This window comes from Triticum urartu, chromosome 1A (genome assembly GCF_056163025.1).
Source record: "Triticum urartu cultivar PI428250 chromosome 1A, HENAU_Tu73, whole genome shotgun sequence".
NCBI lineage: Eukaryota > Viridiplantae > Streptophyta > Magnoliopsida > Poales > Poaceae > Triticum > Triticum urartu.
Window position 1 is genome coordinate 52,670,356 of NC_141873.1, and position 26,584 is coordinate 52,696,939.

The following is a 26,584-nucleotide window of genomic DNA, read 5'->3' on the forward strand; positions in this document are numbered from 1 at the left end:
TAAAGGTCTAACCTTTAGTACCGGTTGGTGCCACCAACCGGGACTAATGGGCATCGCACCCTTTAGTCCCGGTTCGTGGCACGAACCGGGACTAAAGGGCCCAGGTGAACCGGGACTAATGCCTTAGCCGCACGAACCGGGATAAATGCACCCATTGGTCCCGGTTCTAGACTGAACCGGGACTAATGGGATTACCCGGCCTGGACCAAAGCCCCCTTTTCTACTAGTGAGGACTCCCTCAGCCCTCTCTATGGAGGTAATACCCTACTTCCTGCTTGATTGATCTTGATGAATATGAGTATTACAAGAGTTGATCTACCACAAGATCGTAATGGCTAAAACCCTAGAAGTCTAGGCTATGTGATTATGATCGTCCCTATGGACAAAACCCTCCAGTTTATATAGACACTGGAGGGGACTAGGGTTATACAAAGTCGGTTACAGCGAGAGGAATCTTCATATCCGAACGCCAAGCTTGCCATCCACGCAAAGGAGCGCCAAGGAGTGTCCCATCCGAACACGGGTGAGAGTCTCCGGTCTTGTATCTTCATAGCCCATTAGTCTGACCCTTGTCCAATAGGCCAGACGCCCGAGGACCCCTTAGTCCAGGACTCCCTCAGGGAGCATTAGCTCCGGCAGCGGCCTCCACTAATCTGGAGGTGCCGAATACTCTGGTGGAAGCACTGCGACATGCCTCCATCATGGAGGAGCACCGCACCCTGATGGGTGCGGTGGTAGAGAAGGTTCAGTCCGCCAAGAGTGGGCTGAACGAAGCCTTCACCAGCCTGATAATAGGCTTCGAGGTATGCGACGTAATTCTCTAGACACTTTTTCATATGAAGGAAATATACCTGTATATAGATAGTAGCCCCGGAAACTTTGTCCGGTGGTGAAAAAGCCGAAAAGAGGATCACATAGTATTTGGAAGAGGTGACATACTTTTCTATTTTCTAACAGGCGTCCCTGTTAGCGGCGACCGCCCAGACCGCCGAAGTTTCTGAGCTTAATCGGAAACCGAGGTTGGCCGATGATGAAATCGACCGCATTAACAAGCGGTTCAATGAGACACAGGGTATGCGTGTACTTTTAAAGAGTTTGATCATATATCTGAAGTGATATGCAAATTCAAAGTTGAACTCATTTACTGCTGTGTTTATGAGTGTAGTTGGCGTGGCCAAGGTCGAGACCCTCAAGAGCGCCCTTTCCCAAGCCAAGGAGGAGGCGAAGGTGAATAGAGCAGCCGTTTACAAAGCGGCTGCGGAATTGAAGGGCGAACAGGTCGCCCACCGCCAGCACGAGGAGAGGGTGGCCAAAGTGGAGCAAGAACTGAAGGACGCCACCGGCAAGTGCGAGGCCTTAGAGGAGAAGACTATGGCCTAAGCGGCTGAACTCGCCAAGGCCCTCCAGGGGGCAGAAGAGGCACGGACCGAGTCCCAGGGTGCTCATGAAGAGATCCGGCGGGCCGAACAAATAGCGGCTGGTAAGCCCTTTCTTTTGCAAAGTACATTTGAGGGTAAAGCATATGCCTTGCTCACTCGCCTGTGGAGTTCTCAAGATGCCTTGGCGGATCTGCTGAGGAGTGTTGCCGACGCCGCGCAGTTCTTCCGATCCCAGGAGGGGAACTCGACAGTGAGGTTGTTCTAGTCACAGTTCCTGGTGCAGGAGCACTGTCGGTGTCAAAACCAGTGGATCTCGGGTAGGGGGTCCCAAACTGTGCGTCTAGGATCGATGGTAACAGGAGGCAGGGGACATGATGTTTACCCAGGTTCGGGCCCTCTTGATGGAGGTAATACCCTACGTCCTGCTTGATTGATATTGATTATATGAGTATTATAAGAGTTGATCTACCATGAGATCGTAGAGGCTAAAACCCTAGAAGCTAGCCTATGGTATGATTGTTGTATATGATCTATCGACTAGCCTGGCCTCGGTTTATATAATGCACCAAAGGCCTAGAATAACAAGAGTCCTAGCCGAATACGCCGGTGGGGAGGAGTCCTTGTCTTGATCACCAAGTCTTGTGGAATCTTCCATGTATGCGGTAGCTGTTCGAACTGGCCCATGAGTATACGGCCATGGGGGTCCTCGGCCCAATCTAACAGACCGGGAGACGACGTGGTGAGTACCCACTAGTCCAGGACACTATCAGTAGCCCGCTGAACCGGTCTTCAAGTTAGGGACGCTCCTTTATTCTTTCGAACTGTTCTTCATCTTCGGTTGTCGGTCTTGAAAACTGGTTCAACAAATCTTCTCATCTTCGATCTTGAGGATCGCCGAAATGCATTCGACGAGTTTACACGTCGGGTATCCGAGGAGCCCCTTTAAGTTTCCGGCCTTTATCAATGCCTTGTTATTTTTATGACACACCTCGGGTTTGAAGTTGTTCCCGGGAGGCAGTGTCCTCTTGCGTCCGAGCTCTAACGCCGGACTGCATTCGAGGTATCTTTTGCAGCCAAGCACTAATGTCGGACTGCTTCCGAGCTCCAACACCGAAATGTATCCGAGCTCCAATGCCGGACTGTGTCCAAGCTACAACGCCGGACTATATCCAATACGTCATAGATCATCTTGGTCCAAAAAAGTTGAAGGAGTTTAGCCGAGCTTAATGCCGGAAATGCCCTCTATGGAGCCAGCCACTAGCGCCCGAGCTTTATGCCGGACTGCTTCCGAGGTGGTGCACCACCCCGACTGTGGGCTGATTTTTTGTCAATATTTTTTATGGGTGCAATTTATTCTCTGCCGAGATATGTAGCCAGTAGCCCTCAAGGTGTGTATCGGTCTAAAACCCGAGATGCACCTCAAGGATGACGTAAGACTGCTGATCCCAGCAGCCGCTGAGACTCAGGTTGATTTGCAAAATCAGCCTGAGGATCAAGTCCTAGCTCGGCAGAATAGTTCGGGACAGAAAAAGCGGCGTTCTCAGTCCTCGAGACTCAGGTTGGGTGCGGCCGACCAACCCGAGGATCAAAATCTCCTCGGAAACTATATTGCACCTAAAATTTCCTGCATTGAATAGGCAATGCAGTAGCCCCCGAGACACTGGTCGGGTGGCAACACCAGATCAGGTGGTCGATGTGCCCCTTTAATATTTTTAAATAATAAGCCCAAAGCCCAGTAGCCCCCGAGCCTTAATGCGGGCACGGGTGGCCGAATTAAGGATCAATATCCATAGTAGAATCATAAATTATGTGTAATGACTCTATGTATCATTAATGCTCAGATCCGCATGTTGGGTTTCTTAGTAATTTCAAAAAAAATTCCTACGCACACGCAAGATCATGGTGATGCATAGCAACGAGAGGGGAGAGTGTGATCTACGTACCCTTGTAGATCGACAACGGAAGCGTTTGGTTGATGTAGTCATACGTCTCCACGGGCCGACCGATCAAGCACCGAAACTACGGCACCTCCGAGTTCTAGCACATGTTCAGCTCGATGACGATCCCCGGACTCCAATCCAGAAAAGTGTCGGGGAAGAGTTCCGTTTGCAGGGCTTCGCCTAAGCACCACTACAATATTATCGAGGACTATGGTGGAAGGGGGCACCGCACACGGCTAAGAATATGATCACGTGGATCAACTTGTGTCTAGGGGTGCCCCCTACCCCCGTATATAAAGGAGCAAGGGGAGGAGGCCGGCCGGCCCTATAGGCGCGCCAAGGAGGAGTCCTCCTCCTAGTAGGAGTAGGACTCCTACTAGGAGGGGGAAAGAAGTGGGGAGGGAGAGGGAAAGGGGGGCGCCGCCCCCCCTCTCCTAGTCTAATTCGGACCAGGGGGGAGGAGGCGCACGGCCCACCTTTGGCTGCCCCTCTCTCTTTCCACTAAGGCCCATATGGCCCATTACTTCTCCCGGGGGGGTTCCCGTAACCCTCCGGGTCTCCGGTTTTCTCCGAAATCACCCGGAACACTTCCGGTGTCCGAATATAGCCGTCCAATATATCAATATTTATGTCTCGACCATTTTGAGACTCCTCGTCATGTCCGTGATCACATCCGGGACTCCGAACTAACTTCGGTACATCAAAACTCATAAACTCATAATATAACTGTCATCGAAACCTTAAGCGTGCGGACCCTACGGGTTCGAGAACAATGTAGACATGACCGAGACACGTCTCCGGTCAATAACCAATAGCGGAACCTGGATGCTCATATTGGCTCCTACATATTCTACGAAGATCTTTATCAGTCAGACCGCATAACAACATACGTTGTTCCCTTTGTCATCGGTATGTTACTTGCCCGAGATTCGATCGTCGGTATCTCAATACCTAGTTCAATCTCGTTATCGGCAAGTCTCTTTACGCGTTCTGTAATACATCATATCGCAACTAACTCGTTAGTTGCAATGCTTGCAAGGCTTATGTGATGTGCATTACCGAGAGGGCCCAGAGATACCTCTCCGACAATCGGAGTGACAAATCCTAATCTCGAAATACGCCAACCCAACATGCACCTTTGGAGACACCTGTAGAGCACCTTTATAATCACCCATTTACGTTGTGACGTTTGGTAGCACACAAAGTGTTCCTCCGGCAAACGGGAGTTGCATAATCTCATAGTCATAGGAACATGTATAAGTCATGAAGAAAGCAATATCAACATACTAAACGATCGGGTGCTAAGCTAATGGAATGGGTCATGTCAATCAGATCATTCACCTAATGATGTGATCCCGTTAATCAAATAACAACTCCTTGTTCATGGTTAGGAAACATAACCATCTTTGATTAACGAGCTAGTCAAGTAGAGGCATACTAGTGACACTCTGTTTGTCTATGTATTCACACATGTATTATGTTTCCGGTTAATACAATTCTAGCATGAATAATAAAAATTTATCATGATATAAGGAAATAAATAATAACTTTATTATTGCCTCTAGGGCATATTTCCTTCACCGCATTGTACAAAACTTTGTTGACCGACCATCGGCTTCCACCTCCTCGGCCAGTAGCCAAGGAGTGTTTGTCCTACTTTATAAAGCCTTTATGAGGGCAAAGATTTACGACAAACAAGGCAATCTGGCCATACATCTTTATAAACAAAGGTACGCAGAGAGATATGTTATATTACTGTTTAACATAAGAAACGTCTTCCAAAGAAAATAGTCCCGCTATTGGTTCCTTTCTTTGGGTTGTCATGCTAAGCATGATCATGAAACCTCAGCTCTAATGTAAGAGCAAAATATCGAGGATTTAGTTTGGTAGGCCAGTTAATAGCCCCCGGTAGTGTTCGGCGACAGTCGAGGTCAAGCCGTTAACACTTCGGCCATTGTTATGAATGGCCCGTCATTTTACACCGTCATCGGATTGCTGACCAGTTTACGCTTATTGTGACAGTCAGTTTTCGGCCTTCTCCACTGAGGTGCTTAACCATGTGAGCTGGAAGCACAATCGCAGTGGTTCTCCCTTTGCGCACCTAGCCGAACAAAGCGGAACGTAGGAGGCAAGCGCAGGAGCCGGGCAACCCAACTAGTGACCGAAGACACAATTCGAAACCAATGCATATATAGTGAGATCCGAGAATGTTTTTGCCGAATCTATAAAGGTGTCCGGCATTGCACTGTGAGACTTGTGCTGGAAACACAAAAATAGTGTAAAAGTGCCAAAAAGCTTGGAAAACCAAAAAACGTTAGTAAAAACATGATGTCCGAACAAGATCAAGTGTTCGGTGCCAATCCGAAAATTGGAAGAGAAAGAGAAAATTGTGCTTCTGTTGTGTTTTGACAACGACTAAGAAGAAAACACATTCACAGCTCATATATAAATTTTAAGAGCCCCCAAGTGACTTGGGTAAGAATTTTATGTATAATGATTGTATGTACCGAAGTACTTATATCATATTTGTGTTCACCCGAACTTTAAACGCGTCTTAACCGACCGTTGGCTTCTCCCTCTTCGGCCAAGGGCCGAAAAGTGTCATGTACTACTCCTGTCGAGAGTATCGATGGTGTTTCCGATGACCAGGCAATCAGGCCATAAGGCTGTAACAGACAAAGCGCGCTCAGGGAACTTATGCTATATTACTAACAAAGTGTAAGAAGCATCTTCGAAGAAAATAGTACCCCCACTGATACCTTTCTTCGGTGCTCATTATTACTATGAGACTTGTGCAATAGATTTTTTATACTCATGAGTTCCGTTGTGTGCCGACCATGATTGAAAACAATAAGAGCGCTAGCTTTCGGATTCACCCAGTCTGAGGTCAGAGCTCGGATGACCCAGTCGTGACAATCGCAGAGGTGCTCCCTTTACTCCCTAGTCGAACAATCGGGAACGTAGGGGTAAGCACAGGAGCCAGGCAACCCGGATTGCAAATCTCTTAGGTCACTATGGTGCATATTGTAGCGTAATACACGAACAAGGAACGAAGCCGTACAAGTATAATCATATGCAAGAGTAAAAGCTCCATCAATGGAGCCCCCAAGTAAACGGGGTATTTGAATTTGTGTGTCACAAACAAAGTTTTGACAAGGAGATTCTCTACGAGCAACTTTTTTTCAAAAAGGTATAATGCTTGGTTGAACCGAGCACAAATTAAAAATTTAAAACTTTGAGCATGAAGGCAACTTAGCTGGTTAATGTGTTCGGTATTGATGACGCGGCCCGCGCTTGATGCGGGACAAGGTTCCATCCCCCAAGCCGGTCCCAAGGTAGCGGAGCAAAGAGCTCGGCACTCTGAAGTGGTGACATAGCACGGTCAATGCGGGCTGACAGAGTGATGCCGAAGTCCCTGGCATGGGGTAATGAAGTGTTGACGAAGCCCCCCGTCCAGCCGAGGTGACGTGGTATGTCAGTATGCCGAGTTGACGATACTGCCCAACCTGGATCATTTTCCTGTGCACAAAAAATAGTGCATACCGGATATAATAGTAATAATAATAAATAAATAAAAATCATTGCATAATAAATAATTTATGCAAAGTGAGTAATAAAAGAAATATGGCCTGGTGCCGAAGTCAATGTGGATGCAGGGCGTCGGCGTGATGCGGTAGAGGCGTGGCAAAGCCTATATTCAGAGGTCGTTCTGAGTTCCGGATGCGGCGTTCGCCGGACCATGTACGGAAACTGACCGAACCACCATGCAACCGTCGTTAATGCGGCCATCATTTGATAGACCTGTGTACATATGATGAACAAACCAGAGTAATAATTCCTTGGGAAAAATGAACCTGAACAAGCAAAAAATACTAGGATTAATAGCACCTGGTTTATTTGTTGTAGCAATCCGAAGAAAGGTGATTCTGAAAATTGGGACTCGATCCGCACACCCATTGCCTGATGGGCGATAAAGGGACGGTATGGCGATGCTGGCAAAGGTTGGCTCGCCGAGGCAAAGCCCTCGGTCCACCTAACGTGATGGAGATGGTCGGCTAGTGACGCCAAAGTCTCCGGAGTAGGTTGATGAAGAGATGGCGAAGCCCCCGGTCCAGCCGAAATGTCGAAACCTCGATGTCAGCCAATGAGTCAAATTAGGTCAGCGTGATGGACACTAGCTTGAAGAAGCAATAGTGCGGCCATGCCGATGCATGTCGTGACGTGGTCGATGCCGGCTTGATGAAGTGACCGTGCAGCGATGCCGGTATGCCCGCTCCGTGTAATCTGTCGGCGGCGATGTTGGTGATGATTTATCCTTCGCGATGTCGGACTCTTGTTCGGCTTGCCGAAATGATGATCCGAAGAAGTTGAGCTCAGCTCAACAAGGTGACGACGTGTCTAGCGGAGGTCAGCAGCCTTGGAGCAATATTGCTGGACTGGTTTGACACCAGCATGAGGATGAAGATGACCTTAGGGGAGGCTTAAAAATTTACAGGCACGTGTTTAAAAACAACGCACAATACCCTAGAAGAGAATTCCTCTAAAAAGATTGTCCAATATCACGTTCATAAAGAAACATGAATTCGGGTCAGATCCGTATTCGCGTAGAAAACGGATCCAAAAATTGGTCCACTCATCGGAAGGTTCCCGGAGCTTGAATCGTGGGATAGAGCTGAAATTTGGAGGGGTGGTAGATATGGGAATTCCAGAGTAGATGAACGGTTGGATCTTCCAAAGGACCTCCAAGCTGGGCTCTGGAGACCACGCCCTAAACTCGTCCAGATTCCCGTCCAGATTTGACAGGGCTCCGGTATATCGTAGATTGCCGGAGACTCTTCCATCGAAACTCGACGAAATCCAGCATGGCTGTTGTAGACGTAATTCCGCACTATTCCACCGAAGGAATCGGCAAACCGACGCTCGAGGAGGAGGTGACAGCGAATACAAGTTCGCTGTCCATAAAAACAGCACGGCCGCCCGAGGGCAATGTTGACGTTGAGCCCTCGAGCTCCATGGATGACTCCTCTATGACCATGATAGAGATAGGAGTTGATGTTGAAGAAGGCCCCCGTCCGAACAAGACGATCAGAGATGGAGCACAGTCTTCGGTCGAGCCAAGGTGACCAGTCGAGCCGGCGATGAAGATGCCGGCGTCGCAGTTGACCTGCGGGCAAGCCATTGATGCTTTTGCCGATCACACAGTGGAACTCTCAATTAAAGCACCAACGTCGGTATCAAAACCGGTGGATCTCGGGTAGGGGGTCCCGAATTGTGCTTCTAGGATCGATGGTAACAGGAGGCAGGGGACACGATGTTTATCCAGGTTCGGGCCCTCTTGATGGAGGTAATACCCTACATCCTGCCTGAGATATATTGATGATATGAGTATTACAAGAGTTGATCTACCACGAGATTGTAGAGGCTAAAACCCTAGAAGCTAGCCTATGGTATGCTTTTTGTATATAATCTATCGACTAGCCTGGCCTCGGTTTATATAATACACTAGAGGCCTAGGATAACAAGAGTCCTAGCCAAATACGCCGGTGGGGAGGAGTCCTTGTCTTGTTCACCAAGTCTTGTGGAATCTTCCATGTATGCGGCAGCTGTCCGAACTGGCCCATGAGTATACGGCCATGGGGGTCCTCGGCCCAATCTAACAGATCGGGAGACGACATGGTGAGTACCCCCTAGTCCAGGACACTGTCAAGCACCTAACGTTGTTGAGAAACCAGATGAAGCAACTGTCGGAGCTACATAGGATGTTCGGCTTGGCCATGAAGGATCTCATAGTCCGGCTTTGGCCCGCCGAACCCATTCCTAGTAGCTACTTTGGCTTGGTGAGGCGACTTGTCGAAGCGCTGCCCCGAGTTGAAGCTGTGAAGCGCTCGGCGTGCATAGAGGGTGCGCGGATGGCCTTTGCCCGTGTCAAGATGCACTGGGCGAAGATGAAGGCCACTGATGTCGCAACCGTAGGCCTGCCCGAAGGCAAGGACCACCACAAGCCGGATAGATACTTTGAAGATGTCCTAGTGGGTGCCCGAATAGTAGAAGACCAATGCTCAAAGGATGATATGTTTGAGTGAATGTATGAGGGCTGTTAAAACTTTGTTTTCTGAACCAAGGATTGTAATATATTTTATGCCTGTATCTGGAGTTATTTTCCTCCTGTGCGGCCATTTTAACTCTGAAAGTTTGCCAATCGTCGGCTTCAGCCCCCACGTAGAAGCTAAAGGGGTGTTTGGTATAGCGCGTGATCACACTTGACCCAACGTCTTGGTCCAGAAAGGAGGTGTCTACGTAGGGAACCAGGCAATCAGACTATGCGGCTTTACTTTCACTTAGCCATAGGAGTTTGACGGTGAGGCTAAGTACTAGCCCCTGGTGCGTATGCGGCCGTCCGAACTAGGATGCCTTTGTCGCATGACTAGGCGAAGACCAGCCCTTCGTATAACACAGAGTAAATCGCTAAGGATTTGTAGTAGGTCGCTGAATCACCGACCAGGTCTCGCCATATCATGACAGTTAGTTTTCGGCTTTCTCTACTGAGTTGTTTAACCAGACGAACCAGGAACACAATCGTAGTAGTTCTCCCTTTACTACCTTAGCCGAACTAGCGGAACGTAATGTGGTAATCACAGGAGCCGGGCAACCCAACTATAGACCAAAGACATGATTCAGAGCTGATGCATATAGTGCAATATTCGGGATGCCGAAGCATACCCTAGAGGTGTTCAGACTTTTGAGAATATACATGGCCGAATGGAGCCCCTAGCATTTAGGCGGACCAAAGCATGTGCGGCAATCTGAAGTAAGGAGAGAATACAGGTCGTAAAATAAACCAATACCGAACATGGGTTGGATCTCAAGTATTTCCTGATTAATACGTCAAGACATGTTATTACAGATAATTCCATGAACATCGAGGCTATTTTACATGCCGAGAACTTGTACACAAGGGGAAACTGTATACAAGGCATGAAAAAGAAAAGGTAGTCCTGAAGATCCCATTGATGCCCCACCGCAGGTCGGCGTCATTTCTCCTTGGTATGAAGTCCTTTGAGAGGAGCTGTCGACGGTCATTTATACGCAAGGGGTCTGGAAAAGAGCCCTTGCATGACCGTAGGCTAGCTAGGTTTTAATGAACCTGTAGTATGAGAGAGAAAAAAAGAAAGAAAGAGAAAAAACAAGGCTATGGTCCAAATAGGGTCAAGCCGCACTATAGACCCTTTCTGCAGTGTGCCTCCATCATTGCCCAGGGTATTTTAAGTGTGTAATTATGCACGCGAGGTACGTATGCCGCAGTTTTATGGGGCGATCGGCGGAGGGGAAACTGCTAGTACAACTTTGGATCTACCGAGCTGTTGTTCTGCAGAGTAGGTCGGATAGCAGTGTCCGGGGTCTTCATGATCGATGATTTATTCGGTTTAATGAGGCCCCTCTGCGCCTCGACTGCGAGAGCCGCGGTGTGCTCCTCAGTGCTGAGGGAGAGCTCCATGTTTCCATTGACTATGATAACGTTGTGCAGTCTGGGCATTTTGAGCTTTAAATAAGCATAGTGCAGGAGTGCGTTGAAACGGGCGAAGGCAGTTCGTCCGAGCTGCGCGTGATAAGTGTTGCGAAAGGGGACAATGTTGAAGATCAAGTCTTTGCTTCAGAAGTTATCCGGTGAACCGAAGACTACTTCCAATGTTAATGAGCCCGTGCAGCGGGCCTCTACGCCGGGTATCACTCCTTGAAAGGTGGTGTTACTAGGCTTGATTCTTGAAGGGTCAATACCCATTTTACGGACAGTATCTTGATAAATTAAGTTAAAACTAGTCGCTAACCCGTGCATTCGCACGGGCTAGCATATTTATTTCTCAAATAGAACTTCCACATAAGGCATGACATGATTATTCGTGTATGTATTTGTGCTATTATCCAATAGTATTGGATTTAGATCCATCACGAATGTATGTTGTCCAATTTATAAACTTGGTGTCTTAAGTTACTCAACATCATGGTGTACACTTTTAAATGCCAATGATGGATATAAAGAATGCTAACATTCTTGATTATCAACAAATTTTCTCTGGCTTAAATAAGTATTTTAATAACTTGTCTTTCCCTTTATATCCGATCGTTCTTTCCAGTGACCTTAGTCATCTTTTTTTAATTCATCTCTTCAGGTGACTTCTTGATCAGATCGATGGCGGCCAGTTCTAGAATTGTTTTGAAAGTCTTGGCCCGGTAAACAATTGCCTTGTGTTTGGTTATTGGTGTTCTGCAAGCATGCATAGCACCGTTCTCATAGGAAAAAATTACATGTTGCAACAAGAGAGAAAACATAACACATGCTCTTAACTCAACAACCATCACTCAAGACCACAATAGGTCCATCTCCTTTATTTTTGCGAGGCATCATATTTGTGTTGCCGCTTATCCTCCTTCTCACCCTCGCCGGTGGTGACCTCGGTGTTCACACAAAACAACAAAAAACGTATGTTGAATATGGTTAATCTTAAGGCGTCTCTCTGCCCCTCTCCCTCTCTCTCTCTCTCTCTCTCTCTCTCGCTTTCTCTCACTCTCGCGATGAGAAATCTTTTGTTTTCCCCTGTGACATTTTTCAGAGGTATGCATATGTAGTTATAGTTGTTTTTCGTATATGGTTATAATGTGGTGTTAATTTGCAATCCGGATCGCCCCCGGTATGAAAAAAATGAATCTTGCGCTATAAATTATAAGTTTGCTTCCATAAAAATATTCTAAAAATATTTAACAGGAAAAATTAACATCATATTTAGATTCCACACATTTTTTAATAAAATCTCATATATAATATGTTAAAATTGAAGTTACAGTTTAAAAGATACAGATAATTTAGAAAATCATTTTGTTTGACTCAAATATATTCCAGAATAATATTTAAAAGTACTTAACAAGTAAAAATAATCTCATATTCATATTCTACATATTTTTCTAATCAAATTTCATATATAACATATTCAAATCGGAGTTATGGTTTAAAAGATATGGATGATTTTAAAAAGCATTTGTTTGACTTAAATATGATCCGTCGATGAATTATCTAAAACATCAGGGGTGTTTTCGAAATATGTAAAATAACGGTTCGGGTGTGACTTAAATCCGAACGGCGGGTTGATTTCAATAAAATACAGGGACTTTTGTGTAAAATACGAAAATAATGATTCGTTTTAACTTAAAACAGGACTGCGGGTTGAATTCTCTGAAATAGAGGGACTTTTCTGAAAAATGCCATGACGGACGAAAGAAACCCAATTTTCTTTATTATTAGGTAAAGATTAGGACCTGGTATAAACAAATATTCACTGTCAGTTTTTGTTCCACAACCGTGATGTATACCTAACTTATCTTGTTTTTCTCATATCAGTTGTGTGCCATTGCTCCAATATTTCTGTTTACATGTACATGCAGAGAAAAGTTCTTTGCTCAGAATTAAAATCTTGCAAAAATAACAAATTGAATTATAAAATGCCATTGTTTCTACACCACCTTACGTTTACTCGGATAGGCTATACTTGTTCTAATTATAGTTGTGACAACAGATAATATTTATAATAAATCCTTATAAATAATGTTTCTTCGAACCTTGTTGGATGGTCACGCTTCATATGGTATGAATATCGCTTTGACCATATCGCATGCCCTTGGTTTATAGGAAAACAACATATTTTACCAATAAACAAACACAATTTTTGATGATTATCATTTGCTTTGTATTTTCCAAATTGGTGGTTTATTGGAAAGAAAGATTAACTGTTGACCGTCATGTTGTTTGTAAGAAATATATAATGTACGGTCCAACAATTTGATTAAACCAATGGAACAAATAATCGCTACAGAAACTGGGTGAGAAAGCAACAAACACAGTCAACATTTGGACCTAACTGTAGTGGCTTGACCAACACGTGCATAGCGTAAGAAAATAAGGAAAGAAACATGAAAGTAAATTAAGATAATATTTGGGATTTAAATTGTTGCTAATAGCAAAAACTATAGATTCTTTTGGTAACTTTAGTGGAAGAACAATTATATCGAGACACTTTTGTTCTAGATTAGACGATTTGTTGAAGTATATTCTTTTCAATTCTTTCTACAGTTAGATTAGACAATTTATTTGTAATGCTTTTTCAACAATTTACTCTCTATCTCAAAAATAATGATGGTTGACTTTTTATTATTCAATGCTTAATGACATAAATTCTTTTGGCAAAAGAATACAACATATTTATTTTTGCATGTACAATCCATGGGCTTTCATATATAGATTATTGGTTGTCATAATTTCGAAACATTGACTGCACTTAAGGTCTCTCGTAATCATATATATCTCAGCTTGATGCCATAAATATTTGTAGTTTTAGGGTTAGAGTTAAATATTGAGGATCGTGTAAATTGACCATGGTTTTATCATTAGAATTCTTATTGCCATCAAAGGACAACGTGATAAGAAAGGAAAGCAAGCAGGCCCATATCTCAATCTACTTAAACACCGGATATGAATGCGGACCAAAATATATGTCAACATACATTAGAAACTTACATGGAGATGTAATGCGGAAGCAGAGGTGGCTATTCTTTGGAGAAGCTTATAGCTGATTCAACTTATTGGCGAATGCTTTATAATAATTACCTCAATAGTACAATATGATCAAATTCGTTATCGACTAATGGAAAAATAATCTTCTTTGTGTAGTTTACAACCTTACATGCTAATAAATCTTAGCACTGTTCAAATTTCTACTATATAAACTGATTTAATACCAACTATGACTATACTAAAATTTTATAGCACTCTGTGAACTCCTAATCATCCCTATTCGTATCAACTTGTCCTTACAGAAACAAAAATAGGGAGGTTTTGTCGATTAAATTGAAAATATCTAAGCACACTGGATTGAAAACATATGTGTACACACCTAATTACTAATGAAATTGTAGGACTTTTGGCCAAAGTAATTAATTACACTGGTAAAGTTTTGACCTTATTTGATTGATCAAGAACATGCATCTTCCTATCTCGTCTCACAAAGACCAGCAAACAAATGATTGTAATCCAGTGGAATTTTTATGAAGTACATGCATAGCAGATAATGTGTGAACGTGATGCTACTCGTCATAACGCACATGGCTTATCTACCATGTAAACCGTGCATGTGACATGCAGATGTTAGGCATGGCCGTGATACCGTGAATCATATTGTTGTGGCGCTGTAAGTGCGTCCTTTTTAGATTCACAGTTTTGTACATACATGGCCAATTAACTAATCTTAGTGAAGCTATCTTGATCCTTTTGATTGTGCGGAAACATCCATTGCAATGAAGAGAAACCAATCATTGAATCAAAGAAAACCCAGTAGGATGTATCTAGTGACTATGCATATGCAACACAAGGAGGTACGAAGTGCCTGCCTTAACTATGAGGGCAGATTGCGGAGTTGTGTGCGTAGTTGCTAGCCCTAACTGGGAGCGGAGGCCTACTGAAACACCCAAGCAGCGTCAACCTTAGTTGTGCTTCGATATATAGACCTAATCTGCATGACGTATCCCGTACGTGAGAAGATTTGGAATTTAATCCCCCGATGGCATTATCTTCCATAAATTATAATTTATAAACACTAAGCCTCTCAGTCTTACACAAAAAATTCATTCAACAAAGGATCACCTCCACAGCTACACCAATTGGGACTCTTCCCTGTACTATAGAAAAAGGCAGTGCCTTACAAACAATTTCAGAGGAGGACATTGATCGAACACATGCTGCAGTAAAAAAATCCATTGAGGTCTCTGGGTACAAAATACTCGAAGTATAGAAAGTATATTCATCTCTCCTGTAATTGATAAAAATTAATCCCTTGATGGACCAATACTAACTTTTTGTGCAAATTAAAACTGAAAGATTACATGTAAATATATTAGACATGTAAGTAAATGGTACGGACTACTACAACATGTATGATAACGAATGATGGCTGCTATGAGCACCATAGGCAGTTACCTAGAGCGGGTGGAAGAGCCAACACAACATGCTCGCGAAATCACTATAAATATAAGACAGCATAAAAGAACAAGTAACACATTAGACTGGCTGCACAAATATTGTGCCTAGAAATTACTGGATATGTGTGTGTGATGGACTCGATATGCACTTTCCGCCTATGCAGTAACTGGAGGTAGCAAAATCAAGGCATTTAGAGCAGAACTAATCAGCCTTCTAACTGATTAAGGAGGAGATCAGATAAATCTAAGTGACCCTCGCATTGATGCAGCAGAACAAAAGGAACTCGTGTGCTGCTGCAACCACTGCTGAGAAGGGGAACCGGTGTGGCAGGCTGGCAACGCTGGCAGAAGGGGCGTAGGGGAAAGGTTGTGGCACCCTGTGGGAGTTGTATGCAAAAGAACACTGCATTGAAACGTAGGTAAGCAAACATTACTCATGTGCAGTATTTCTGAGGGAGTCCTGGATTAGGGGGTCTCCGGACAGCCGGACTATATCCTTTGGCCGGACTTTTGGACTATGAAGATACAAGATTGAAGACTTCGTCCCGTATCCGGATGGGACTCTACTTGGCGTGGAAGGTAAGCTAGGCAATACGGATATGTATATCTCCTCCTTTGTAACCAACCTTGTGTAACCCTAGCCCCCTCCGGTGTCTATATAAACCGGAGGGTTTAGTCCGTAGGACAACATACAATCATATCATAGGCTAGCTTCTAGGGTTTAGCCTCTCCGATCTCGTGGTAGATCAGCTCTTGTAATACCCACTAGATCACTGACGGTGCGCTTTGCCGCCCCCGGCCATTTTTTCAGTAATTTGATAAAGTTCTGCATAAATATTTGGGCACATGAAACATTAGAGAAATTGAATACTGGGAAGATATGCTACTGATTAGGGGTTCAGCAGTCATTGCTAAAACTAAACTGATCCATATATTGGGAAGAAACAGAAAAGGTTTTCAGTACAATGTTATTGCCATATATTGGGATGGCTTGCAGAGAGAAAGTAAAAGTCTTAGCCATAAGCTGATATAAAACTGGAGTGATCCATAGTGATATTAACTCAAACTCAACATGTCTAGTCTGTTGATAGCTGAACAGTTTATAAGGCTGCGCTAACATGCCTCCGCGAGATAGTTTGAAATAAGAGGTTCATTTATGTTTATGGCACCCAAATCTTGGTTATCATACCTGACTAACTGACACCAAACTGGAAGAAAGTTGACTGAATTACCATGTCCAGTTCGTCCATGGCTGAAGCCTGAAGGAGCATGCACACGTGAAGACCACTAAACTTCATTCCTTAGCTTGGACTGTGTGCCTCTGTTGCATCAAAGTAGGATGTACGTATAGATGGAAATGGCAATACACCCAGGAACCTAAAACAAATAGTTACTTAACTAACCTGAAAATTAGTACTGTGAAGTACGAGATCAGCCATAGTACCTTCTACCAAAATATTCTACTGTACATCTGAAATGAAAGATCAAGGGAAATGTCACCAGGCAACAAACGCAAAGCAAAGACTGCAAATATTGAAATAACAAGAGGGTTAATCCTACTGCTTGGTTGTTGTTAAATTCAGAATCATCGTTAGCAGTCTCAGGCAAGAACTGGAATCTGGTGGGCAGGGCGGAGTTTCGCGATATACCAACTTGAATCATTGTTAGCATCTAAAGCAGCCTTGTTCTTATCCCTGCAGGTGCCTGTCAAATGCATCGATGGCCGGGACATCAAACTGGAATCCGGACACGAGAGTTCTTCGCCACTCCTTTGTCGTCGCATGCCCGTCCTTCAGTGACGTCTTTATCATGGGGCATCCACCACCGCCACCGCCGCCTCCGTTAGGGTTGCAAGTGTAGTACCGCCCTTTCACATCTTCCTTGCGCATCGGCGGCATCTCACCCCAGGTGACGGCACACCAATGATTCACCCCCAGTCGCAAGAGGGGGGCCGGGAGGGTGAGCATGAGTGGAAACGACGGCTGTAAGAGTAGCAGCGGTCCTGACGGAATAGGAGATCGACGAAGGCGGCGGCGGCGTACTCCGTTGCTTTTCCTCGATTCGATGTGTGCAGGGAGGTTGCTAGAGGCCCATTAGGCCCAATTTAACCCGAGACGCCCAAAAAAGAGACCAGAGCAGCGGCCCGCGATGTTTAGCGATCGTTATTCGCGAACGGAGGCGGATTAGGAGCGATTCACAGCAAATCCAACGGTCGAAAATGCTTAAAAGTGACGATCTAACGGCCGCGGAAGCTGATGGCCTGAGAAGGCTGGAAAGGTGCTCAGTTATAATGTATCTAAATATTATCAAGTATAATCAAGCAGGACGTAGGGTTTTACTTCCATCAAGAGGGCCCGAACCTGGGTAAAACATCGTGTCCCCTGCCTCCTGTTATCATCCAGCTTAGATGCACAGTTCGGGACCCCCTACCCGAGATCCACCGGTTTTGACACCGACATTGCTAATTTCATTGAGAGTTCCTCTGTGTCATCGTCATTAGGCTGGATGGCTTCTTCGATCATCGATAGCGATGCAGTTCAGGGTGAGACTTTTCTCCCCGGACAAATCCTTGTGTTCGGCGGCTTCGTACTGCGGGCCAACTCGCTTGGCCATCTGAAGCAGATCAAGAGTTACGCCCCTGGCCATCAGGTCAGGTTCGGAAGCTTAAACCACACGACCGACATTCGCGGAGACTCGATCTTTGACGGATTCGAGCCCTTCCCAAGAGCGCCGCACGGTTACGATGAGCATGATTTAGCTCTACCATTGGATAGTGTTCAGGCAACCGCTCCGACCCACAATTCGGAGCCAAGTGCGGCATCCATGGACGGGTGGATAGACCCCGCCACGAAGGCCGCACTCTCATCGGCGAACGAGTCGAATATCGACCTTACCCTTCACGGGAGCCGTGACGCCGAACTACTGGATTCTTCCCTGGCCACGGACTCTGAACCGCCTGCGCCCGTGCCTATCGAATCCGACTGGGCGCCGATCATGGAGTTTACCCCCGCGGATATTTTTCAGCACTCGCCCTTCGGCGACATACTGAATTCATTAAGGTCTCTCTCCTTGCCAGGAGAGTCCGGGCCGAACTATGTTCGGCAGGATTGGGATGCGGATGATGAAGAAATTCGCCGCCCACCCACCACCCACTTAGTAGCCACTCTCGATGATTTGACCGACATGCTTGACTTTGACTCCGAAGACATCGACGGTATGGACTACGATGCAGGAGACGAACAGGAGCACTGCCCACAGGGCACTAGACACCCACTTCATCATATGATGTATACACGGTGGACACACCTAGAGAAAACGATGACGAGGAACGGGAGGACGCAGCGAAGGGTTGTTCCCTCGAGAAGCAGTCAAAGCGGCGACGTAAGCGCCGCTCCAAATCCAGCCTCGGCAGAAACAACGGTCATATAGACCCAGCGATAGTGCAGGGTGAACCATCGCCCGACCAGGGCAACACGGAGAATCAAACCAAACAACCTGACCCCGTCGAAGACAACAGTCCGGACGATGTCACACCAGACAGGCACCTGGAGCAATAGAATGCCCATCAAAGGCTGGTTGCCACTGCGAGGAGTCTTAAAAAGCAGAAGCAAAGGCTCAGGGCTGCACAAGACACACTCAGAATCAGATGGAGCGAAGTACTCAACACTGCAGCGAAGTACGACGGTAATCGCCACACCAAGAGCTACCCGAAGCGAAAGCTGCAACCTGAATTCGACGAGGAGGCCTTAGATCCGCCGAAATCAAAAAACAAAACGGCCATCTAGTCGGATAGACGACCTCGTGGCCAACATAGAACGGCAAACGACGACGCACATGAGCCGGTACGCGATCCACGTGAGGACTCGCATCAAAAATACGCCACAAACAGATCCATCTACAGGTCACACAAGCGCGCTCCAGCACACAATGCAACACAACAACATCCGAATACCACGGTACACCCAAATACAGGGGTGCCGCACACCCCCTATGTTTCACCGATGAGGTGCTGGACCATGAATTTCCAGAGGGATTCAAACCCGTAAACATAGAGGCGTATGATGGAACGACAGACCCTGGGGTCTGGATTGAGGACTACATCCTCCATATCCATATGGCTCGAGGAGACGATCTCCACGCCATCAAGTACTTACCCCTCAAGCTCAAAGGGCCAGCTCGGCACTGGCTTAAAAGCCTCCCCGAAAACTCCATTGGAAGCTGGGAAGAGCTCGAAGATGCCTTTGGGGCAAATTTTCAAGGGACATATGTCCGGCCACCGGATGCAGACGATTTAAGTTATATAACTCAATAGCCCAGAGAGTCAGCCCAAAAGCTTTGGAACAGGTTCCTCACTAAAAAGAACCAAATAGTCGACTATCTGGAAGTCGAAGCCTTAGCAGCTTTCAAGAACAGCGTTCGAGACGAATGGCTTGCCAGACACCTCGGCCAAGAAAAGCCGAGAACAATGGCAGGATTAACAAGCCTCATGACCCGCTTTTGCGCGGGTGAGGACAACTGGTTAGCCCGATGCAGCACCAGCAGCCCAAGTACATTCGAAGTCGGGGATGGAAACGGGAAATCACGACGCAGCAAAAACAAGCGCCAGAATAAAGAAGACAGCCCGAAGAGCACAACGGTAAATGCCGAATTCAAAAGCTCTTGTCCAGGTCAGCAAAAGCTGCCCCCCAAAGGCAACAGAGACGAACTGTCCAGCCTAAACAAGATTCTGGACCAAATATGTCAGATCCATAGCACCCCCGATAAACCGACAAATCATACCCATAGAGAATGTTGGGTCTTCAAGCAGTCCAGCAAGCTCAACGCCGAACACAAGGGGCAGGATACACAAAGAGAAGACGAGAACTAGCCTCGCAAGCAAAGCAATGGGGAACAGAAGAAGGTCCCACCAAAAGTCAAAACAGTAAACGTATTACATGTAACAAAGGGGAGAAACAAAGCGGCACTCCTAGAGACACACGCCCCAGGGCCTATCACCGCGGAGTCCTGCCACTGGTCGTCCCAACCGGTCACCTTCGACCATCGAGATTACTCGGCAAGTATCCGGAGTGCAGGATGGGCTGCCTTGGTATTAGACCCAATAATTGACGGATACCACTTCACACGAGTCCTGATGGACGGTGGCAGCAGTCTAAACCTGATATATCAGGACACAGTCCGCAAAATGGGATAGACCCAACAAAAATTAGCCGTAGCAATACTACCTTTAAAGGAATAATGCCAGTCCCAGAGGCCCATTGCACGGGCTCCCTGCTACTAGAGGTTATATTCGGCTTTCCCGATAACTTCCGTAGCGAAAATTTAACGTTCCACATTGCTCCGTTCTAAAGTGGCTATCAAGCACTACTCGGACCCGAAGCTTTCGCTCGCTTTAATGCAATACCACATTACGCTTCCCTCATGCTTAAGATGCCCGGTCCACGTAGCATCATTACAGCAAATGGAAATATTGAGCGCTCCTTGCGCGCGGAAGACCGTGCGGCTGCCTTGGCAGCCGCACACTAAACGGACTCACCAACTAAAGCATCTGACAGGTCGTTAAGACCACGTACACAATTGTACGAGTCCGGTACTGCTATATGTAATTGATACAGGTTTGATGGCTATACCCCTATTACAATACAAGGGGCTCAACGCGTGCGCACAAGTGATAATCAGGCTCGGCTTTACTCATATTGTTTATTTAGTATAACTTACCTTTTGCATGGAAACTTTTCAATTAAGTTCCTCTCTTTTTCAGATGACCATCATGCTACACCCGTCCAAAATATGGCACAACGGAGACACAGGCGCAGACGTGCAGCAGGGACCCATTCCAAGGATTCTTTTTAGATTAAGACCCTGCATAAACCTTTTTTAGTGTCTGTTGTTGAAACACATCCCTCAGATTCTCAGTACAATTGAGAAGGATGCTGACGTATTGGCATGTGGCCACGTCAGAATATTGCACGTACCTGGACACCGGGGGCTTATTACAAAGGGCACTGTTTAGGCCCGGTTTACACCATAAAGACCGAATACCTTAGGGAGTGTTCGGCATCACGAGTTTGGCCTTATATGCATCAGCTCCGAATCATGTCTTTGGTCAAATGTTGGGTTTGCCCGGCTCCTGTGTTTTGCTGCCTTACGTTCCGCTCTATTGGCCAAGGCGGCACCAGGAGAACTACTACGATTGTGCCCTGGTTCATCCGAACGAGCACCTCAGTAGAGAAAGCCGAAAATTGACTGTCATGATATAGCGTGAGACTGGTCAACCACTCGATGACCTATCGGAATCTTCGGGATTCCTCCGCCTTAACGAAGGGCCGTTTCCCGGCCAGGCATGTACGCCCCCCGAATTCTGATGAGTGCGGAGCCACCAGGGGCTATATAGTAGCCCCACTGTCAAACTCTGCTGGCTAAGTGAAAGTGTTAAAGCATTATAGTCCGGTTGCCTAGTTCGCTGTGCTATCACCTCCTTAATGGACCAAGATGTTGGATGAAGTGTGAACATGCGTCTTCTGTGAACACCCCCGCATTATATGCGGGGGGGGGGGGGGGGGAGGAGGCTGAAGCCGACGACTGCAACTTTCAGGTTATATACATATATACATAAATGGCCGCACATGAGGCATCATAATACTTTTGGGCAAAAGTATAAATACAGCCTTGATAAACTTAATAAAACATTGTTTTTACAATGGGAATACATGTCACTCAAACATTGTTTTTACAATGGGAATACATGTCACTGGGCCTTTATCGAACGAGCGCCTTCAAGAACTTCTTCAAAATAGTGCTCGGTAGCCACTCGGCCTATGGCCGAACCATGCGCCACAATAGTGGTGGCATCCATCTCCGCCCACTATGTTTTGACACGGGCAAGGGTCATCTGCGAGTCTTCTATGTAGACCGACCTCTTCATCACATTAATACGCGACACCGCACCAAGGAACTGATGCACCAAACTAAAATAGCTGTTCGGCTTTGGCCTTTCCGGCCACAGATGATCCACAACAGACCTCATGGCGAGTCCGGACAACCTATTCAGCTCGGCCCATTCGGCAAGCCGATCAGTCAATGGAAGCGGACGCTCTGGAACGTTAAATTGTGACCAGAATAGCTTGTCCACTTCACGATCTGTTTGATCTCAGAAGTATTCGGCCGCATCGACAGCACTTGCCGCCAAGTCCAGATATGCGTTCGCTGAACTCCACAGCCGGTCCAGAGGGGCATACTGAGGATCTCCAAACTTCCTCCGTAGCATAAAGGGTTTCCCAGCCGCAATATCCCCGGTTTGATGCAGCTCCTCCTTTTTCGCTCTCATCGCAGAGCGGGTATCCTTGATCGCCATCGTGGCCTTTTCTAGGTCCGTCGCCTTCGCCCGGTTTTCTTCTTCAAGAAGCTGGCAACGGTCGGCAGTATCTTTTAACTTTACAGCCATCTTGGCCATTTTCTCTTTGCTCTCGCAATGTGCGGCTTGTTCGGCCCTTAACTCTTCGGCCGCTTGCAAAGCAGCCGCATTGCTAGTCCTTGGTTGCTCCTTGGCTCGGGCAAGCTCCGCCCGAAGGGTTTCCATGGTGGCCGCTCCATCTGCAGTCACAACATATTAAAGATACCGACATCATGCTGCTCTTATTATGTGACGATCACCAGAAAGGCCACTCACCATGTGCCACGTCAAGCAGCTCATTAACAAGCACGATGTCGGCATCTGCCGCATCCAGCTGTTGCTTTAGTTCGACATATCCATCAGTCCGGCTAGCCACCGGAGCCTCCATCACCTGCACATAAAGGCAGTCCGGTTATTACCTGGGACTATGATCCTTTGTTTGCCGCCATTTTCGATGACAACCAGAGTCTCAAGGGCTACTATCTACACAGTGCACATCTAAAAATGCGCGGTACTGTCAAAAATGTGCATCATTTCACGTACCCCAAAACCCGTCAATAGACTCAGAAAGGCTTCATGCAGCCCGCTTTCGGTGGACGAAATCCTTTAAATCACCATACCCATCAATGTGCGGTGCTCTTCTGAGATAGCCGCCTTCTCTAGCAGATCCCTCCGTACATCCAACCACGCACCAGACGATGTCGGACTCTTTTGATTGCTCTCTTAGAGAGCTGGATACTGAGGACTTCGGGCGGCCATATGATTACCTTCTGGCCTTGGCGGATCAGGAGAAGCCCTCCGCGAAGACACCTCGGGGTAGCCCGCTTCGTAAGGCAGTGTGGCAGGGGTCGCTCTCCATCATCTCTGGAAGAAGATCCCCCTAAGACGAGCTCAGCTGAGAAGGTGAAAGTGCTAGTGATCGAATAGAGGGGGGTGAATAGGTGATTTTTATGAAAGTCTTCAAAACATGGATGTTTCGAAGACAAACGATAGAAACAAACCAATTACCATGCAGCGGAAGGTAGAATACACTAAGCAAGCCATAGTCATGTATTCAATGAGATGAAAGCACAAAGACTAATAGCAGCTAGGCAGTATAGATAAGGATGGAAGATAGTACGAAGCCAAACAGAACATGTAGTCACACAGTGAAGACAAATAGATAATGCAAACAGGCAATGACTTCACAAGGACCAATCTGCAAATAAAGTGATGGGAAGAATAGAACCAGTCGCTCATTGAATACAATGATTTGTTGGACCAGTTCTAGTTGCTGTGACAACTGTACGTCTGGTTAGGGAGGCTGAGATTCAACTCAGAAGACCGCGTCTTCACCTTATTCCCCTTGAGCTAAGGACACCCAGTCCTTGCCCAATCACTCTGGTAAGTCTTCAAGGTAGACTTCCAAACCTTCACAAACTTCGTTCACCAGCAATCCACAATGACTCTTGGATGCTCGGAATGCGACGCCTAACTGGCTGGAGGATTCATAGTCCTCAAGTGCAATAAGTCTTCAGATCACACAGACAGGAAGACTTCAGTGATGCCTAACACTCTTTGGCTCTGGGTGTTTTAGGGCTTTGTCCTCGCGAGGAATTCTCTCTCAAAGGCTTCGAGGTGGGTTGCTCTCAAATGACAAAAGCCGTACACTAACTCTGAGCAGCCAGCCAATTTATGGTGTAGGGGGTGGGCTCTTTATAGCCACTAGGCAACCCGACCTGATTTGTCCGAAATGACCCTGGGTCAGTAAGGAACTGACACGTGTTCCAACGGTCAGATTTCAAACACACACGACAACTTTACTTGGGCTACAAGCAAAGCTGACTTATCCACCTCTGGATAAGATTCGCTCTCATTGTCTTCGCACGAAGACATAGGATTTTGGTTAAGCATCACTTCAGTCATTCTGACTGGTTCACTTGGACCCCACTTAACAATACGGTGGTTCCTATGACTCAACAAAGGCGAAAAAGAACGACGAAACAACTAAGTCTTCACGCTCCATAGTCTTCACGCGATGTCTTCTCTTGTCATAGTCCTCAATGTGAATGTCTTCACATACCACCTTTGACTTCAATGTCTTCATACATTTTTAGGGGTCATCTCTGGTAGGAAAACTGAATCAATGAGGCACTTCTACCTGTGTTATCCTGCAATTCTCACAAACACATTAGTCCCTCAACCAGGTTTGTCGTTAATACTCCAAAACCAACTAGGGGTGGCACTAGATGCACTTACAGTCTCCCCCTTTTTGGTGATTGATGACAAACTGGTTGAAGTTTTCAACAGGGAATAAAATATGTGAAATTGTAAGGATAGGATATTGTCTTCATAAGTGGCAAAGGCTCCTCCTGAAGATGTGCATATAAGAAATTTGCTTTTGGAATGCAAATGCACATGGCAGGTTGTACTTGTGGAGATCCTCTTCAACTTATGATGACAATTCATCATGCATGATTTGATATAACGAAGATAATGACATGCATAATGAAAAATGGACGTCTGCAAAATGACCTAAGTGTAGAAGTTATCATCGCACATGCGGAATTTATCATCGCATCACAGAATAGCAAATAAGTAGCAGACGACCATTGAGTTTAAGTGTTACAACTCAAAGAACCAAATGTATCAAAAAGCGAGATCTATAAACACTTGGCACAAAGTAAAGCAACCACCCATATGGACCCGCTTGAAGACTATCCACTCATATGCTTCTCCCCCTTTGTCAGTAAGGACCAAAAAGGTTTGAAGACCTAGAGCGCCTACTCGTTCCCATGAGGTGCAGGCGAAGCAGCAGGGTCATCGTTGAGGTTCGGTGGTGGAGAAGAACTTGGTGCAGTGTCGACACGTGCTGAAGTTGGAGGAGGTGAAGTGGCATCATCTTGGTCATCAATGACTCTGGCATTCACTGTCGCAGCTGAAGACGAATAGTCAGAGTCTTCAAGTGAGGGAGTCCGACGCAAGTGAGCATTCCTTGGAGGAGTTGAGTCAAACTTGAATCTTTCGGTGAAGCCATCATCTTGCAGATCAGCTTCAAAACTAAGCAATGTCAAGCTCTTCCAAGACCTCTGACAGGTTTCATGAGTAACAAAGGCATTCTTGGTGGCAAGATTGCGAATGCGATTGACATCCACCAAGAGGCTTTGCATCTGACGCTTAAGCCAGTTGTGATTCTTATCCTATTTCTGGTGTAGCGTGACGAGAAGCTCTCGGTCATTGAGAACACGAGATCGCTTCCGAGGCCTTTGGGCAATGGTGCTTTCAGTGGCGTCAGTTTGAGCGCGAGGGGCACGGGTGTTACCAGCCAAGGGATAAACACGAGAGACTGCCTGAACCCCTTCAATGGGCTGGGTGAAGCTTTGACGGTCAGGATTGTGAAGATAAATTGTATCCTCAGTAGGCTCTTGGTAAATAGCTTCAATAGACAGATCAACCTCTGGCAAGAATACAAGATGATTGCGCGCAGACGGCTGATAGTTGAAGGCAGAGTGAAGCTTGATAAGACGCATTACCCATGGAACATAGAACTTCAGACCAAAAATGTCGGAGCCAGATGCAGCCAACTGCTTGATGAAGAAGTCTTGAGCATTGAATCTGATGCCATTGAAGATATAGAAAACCAAAGTCTTCATTGCTCCTTCAAGCTTCGTTGCAGACGAATGTCCTTTGACAGGCCATAGAGTTTTTCTGATGATATGATAAATGGTGCGAGGCAGATACTCTAGGTCTACAACAAAGAATTCAGACAGGTATTCAGCATCATGAGGCAAAGGCTTCATCATGCTCAGAATTTGGCTCATGTGGGGTTCTGGCTTCTGGAAAATGCTCTCCAAAGCATTCTGGTGTTGTTGACC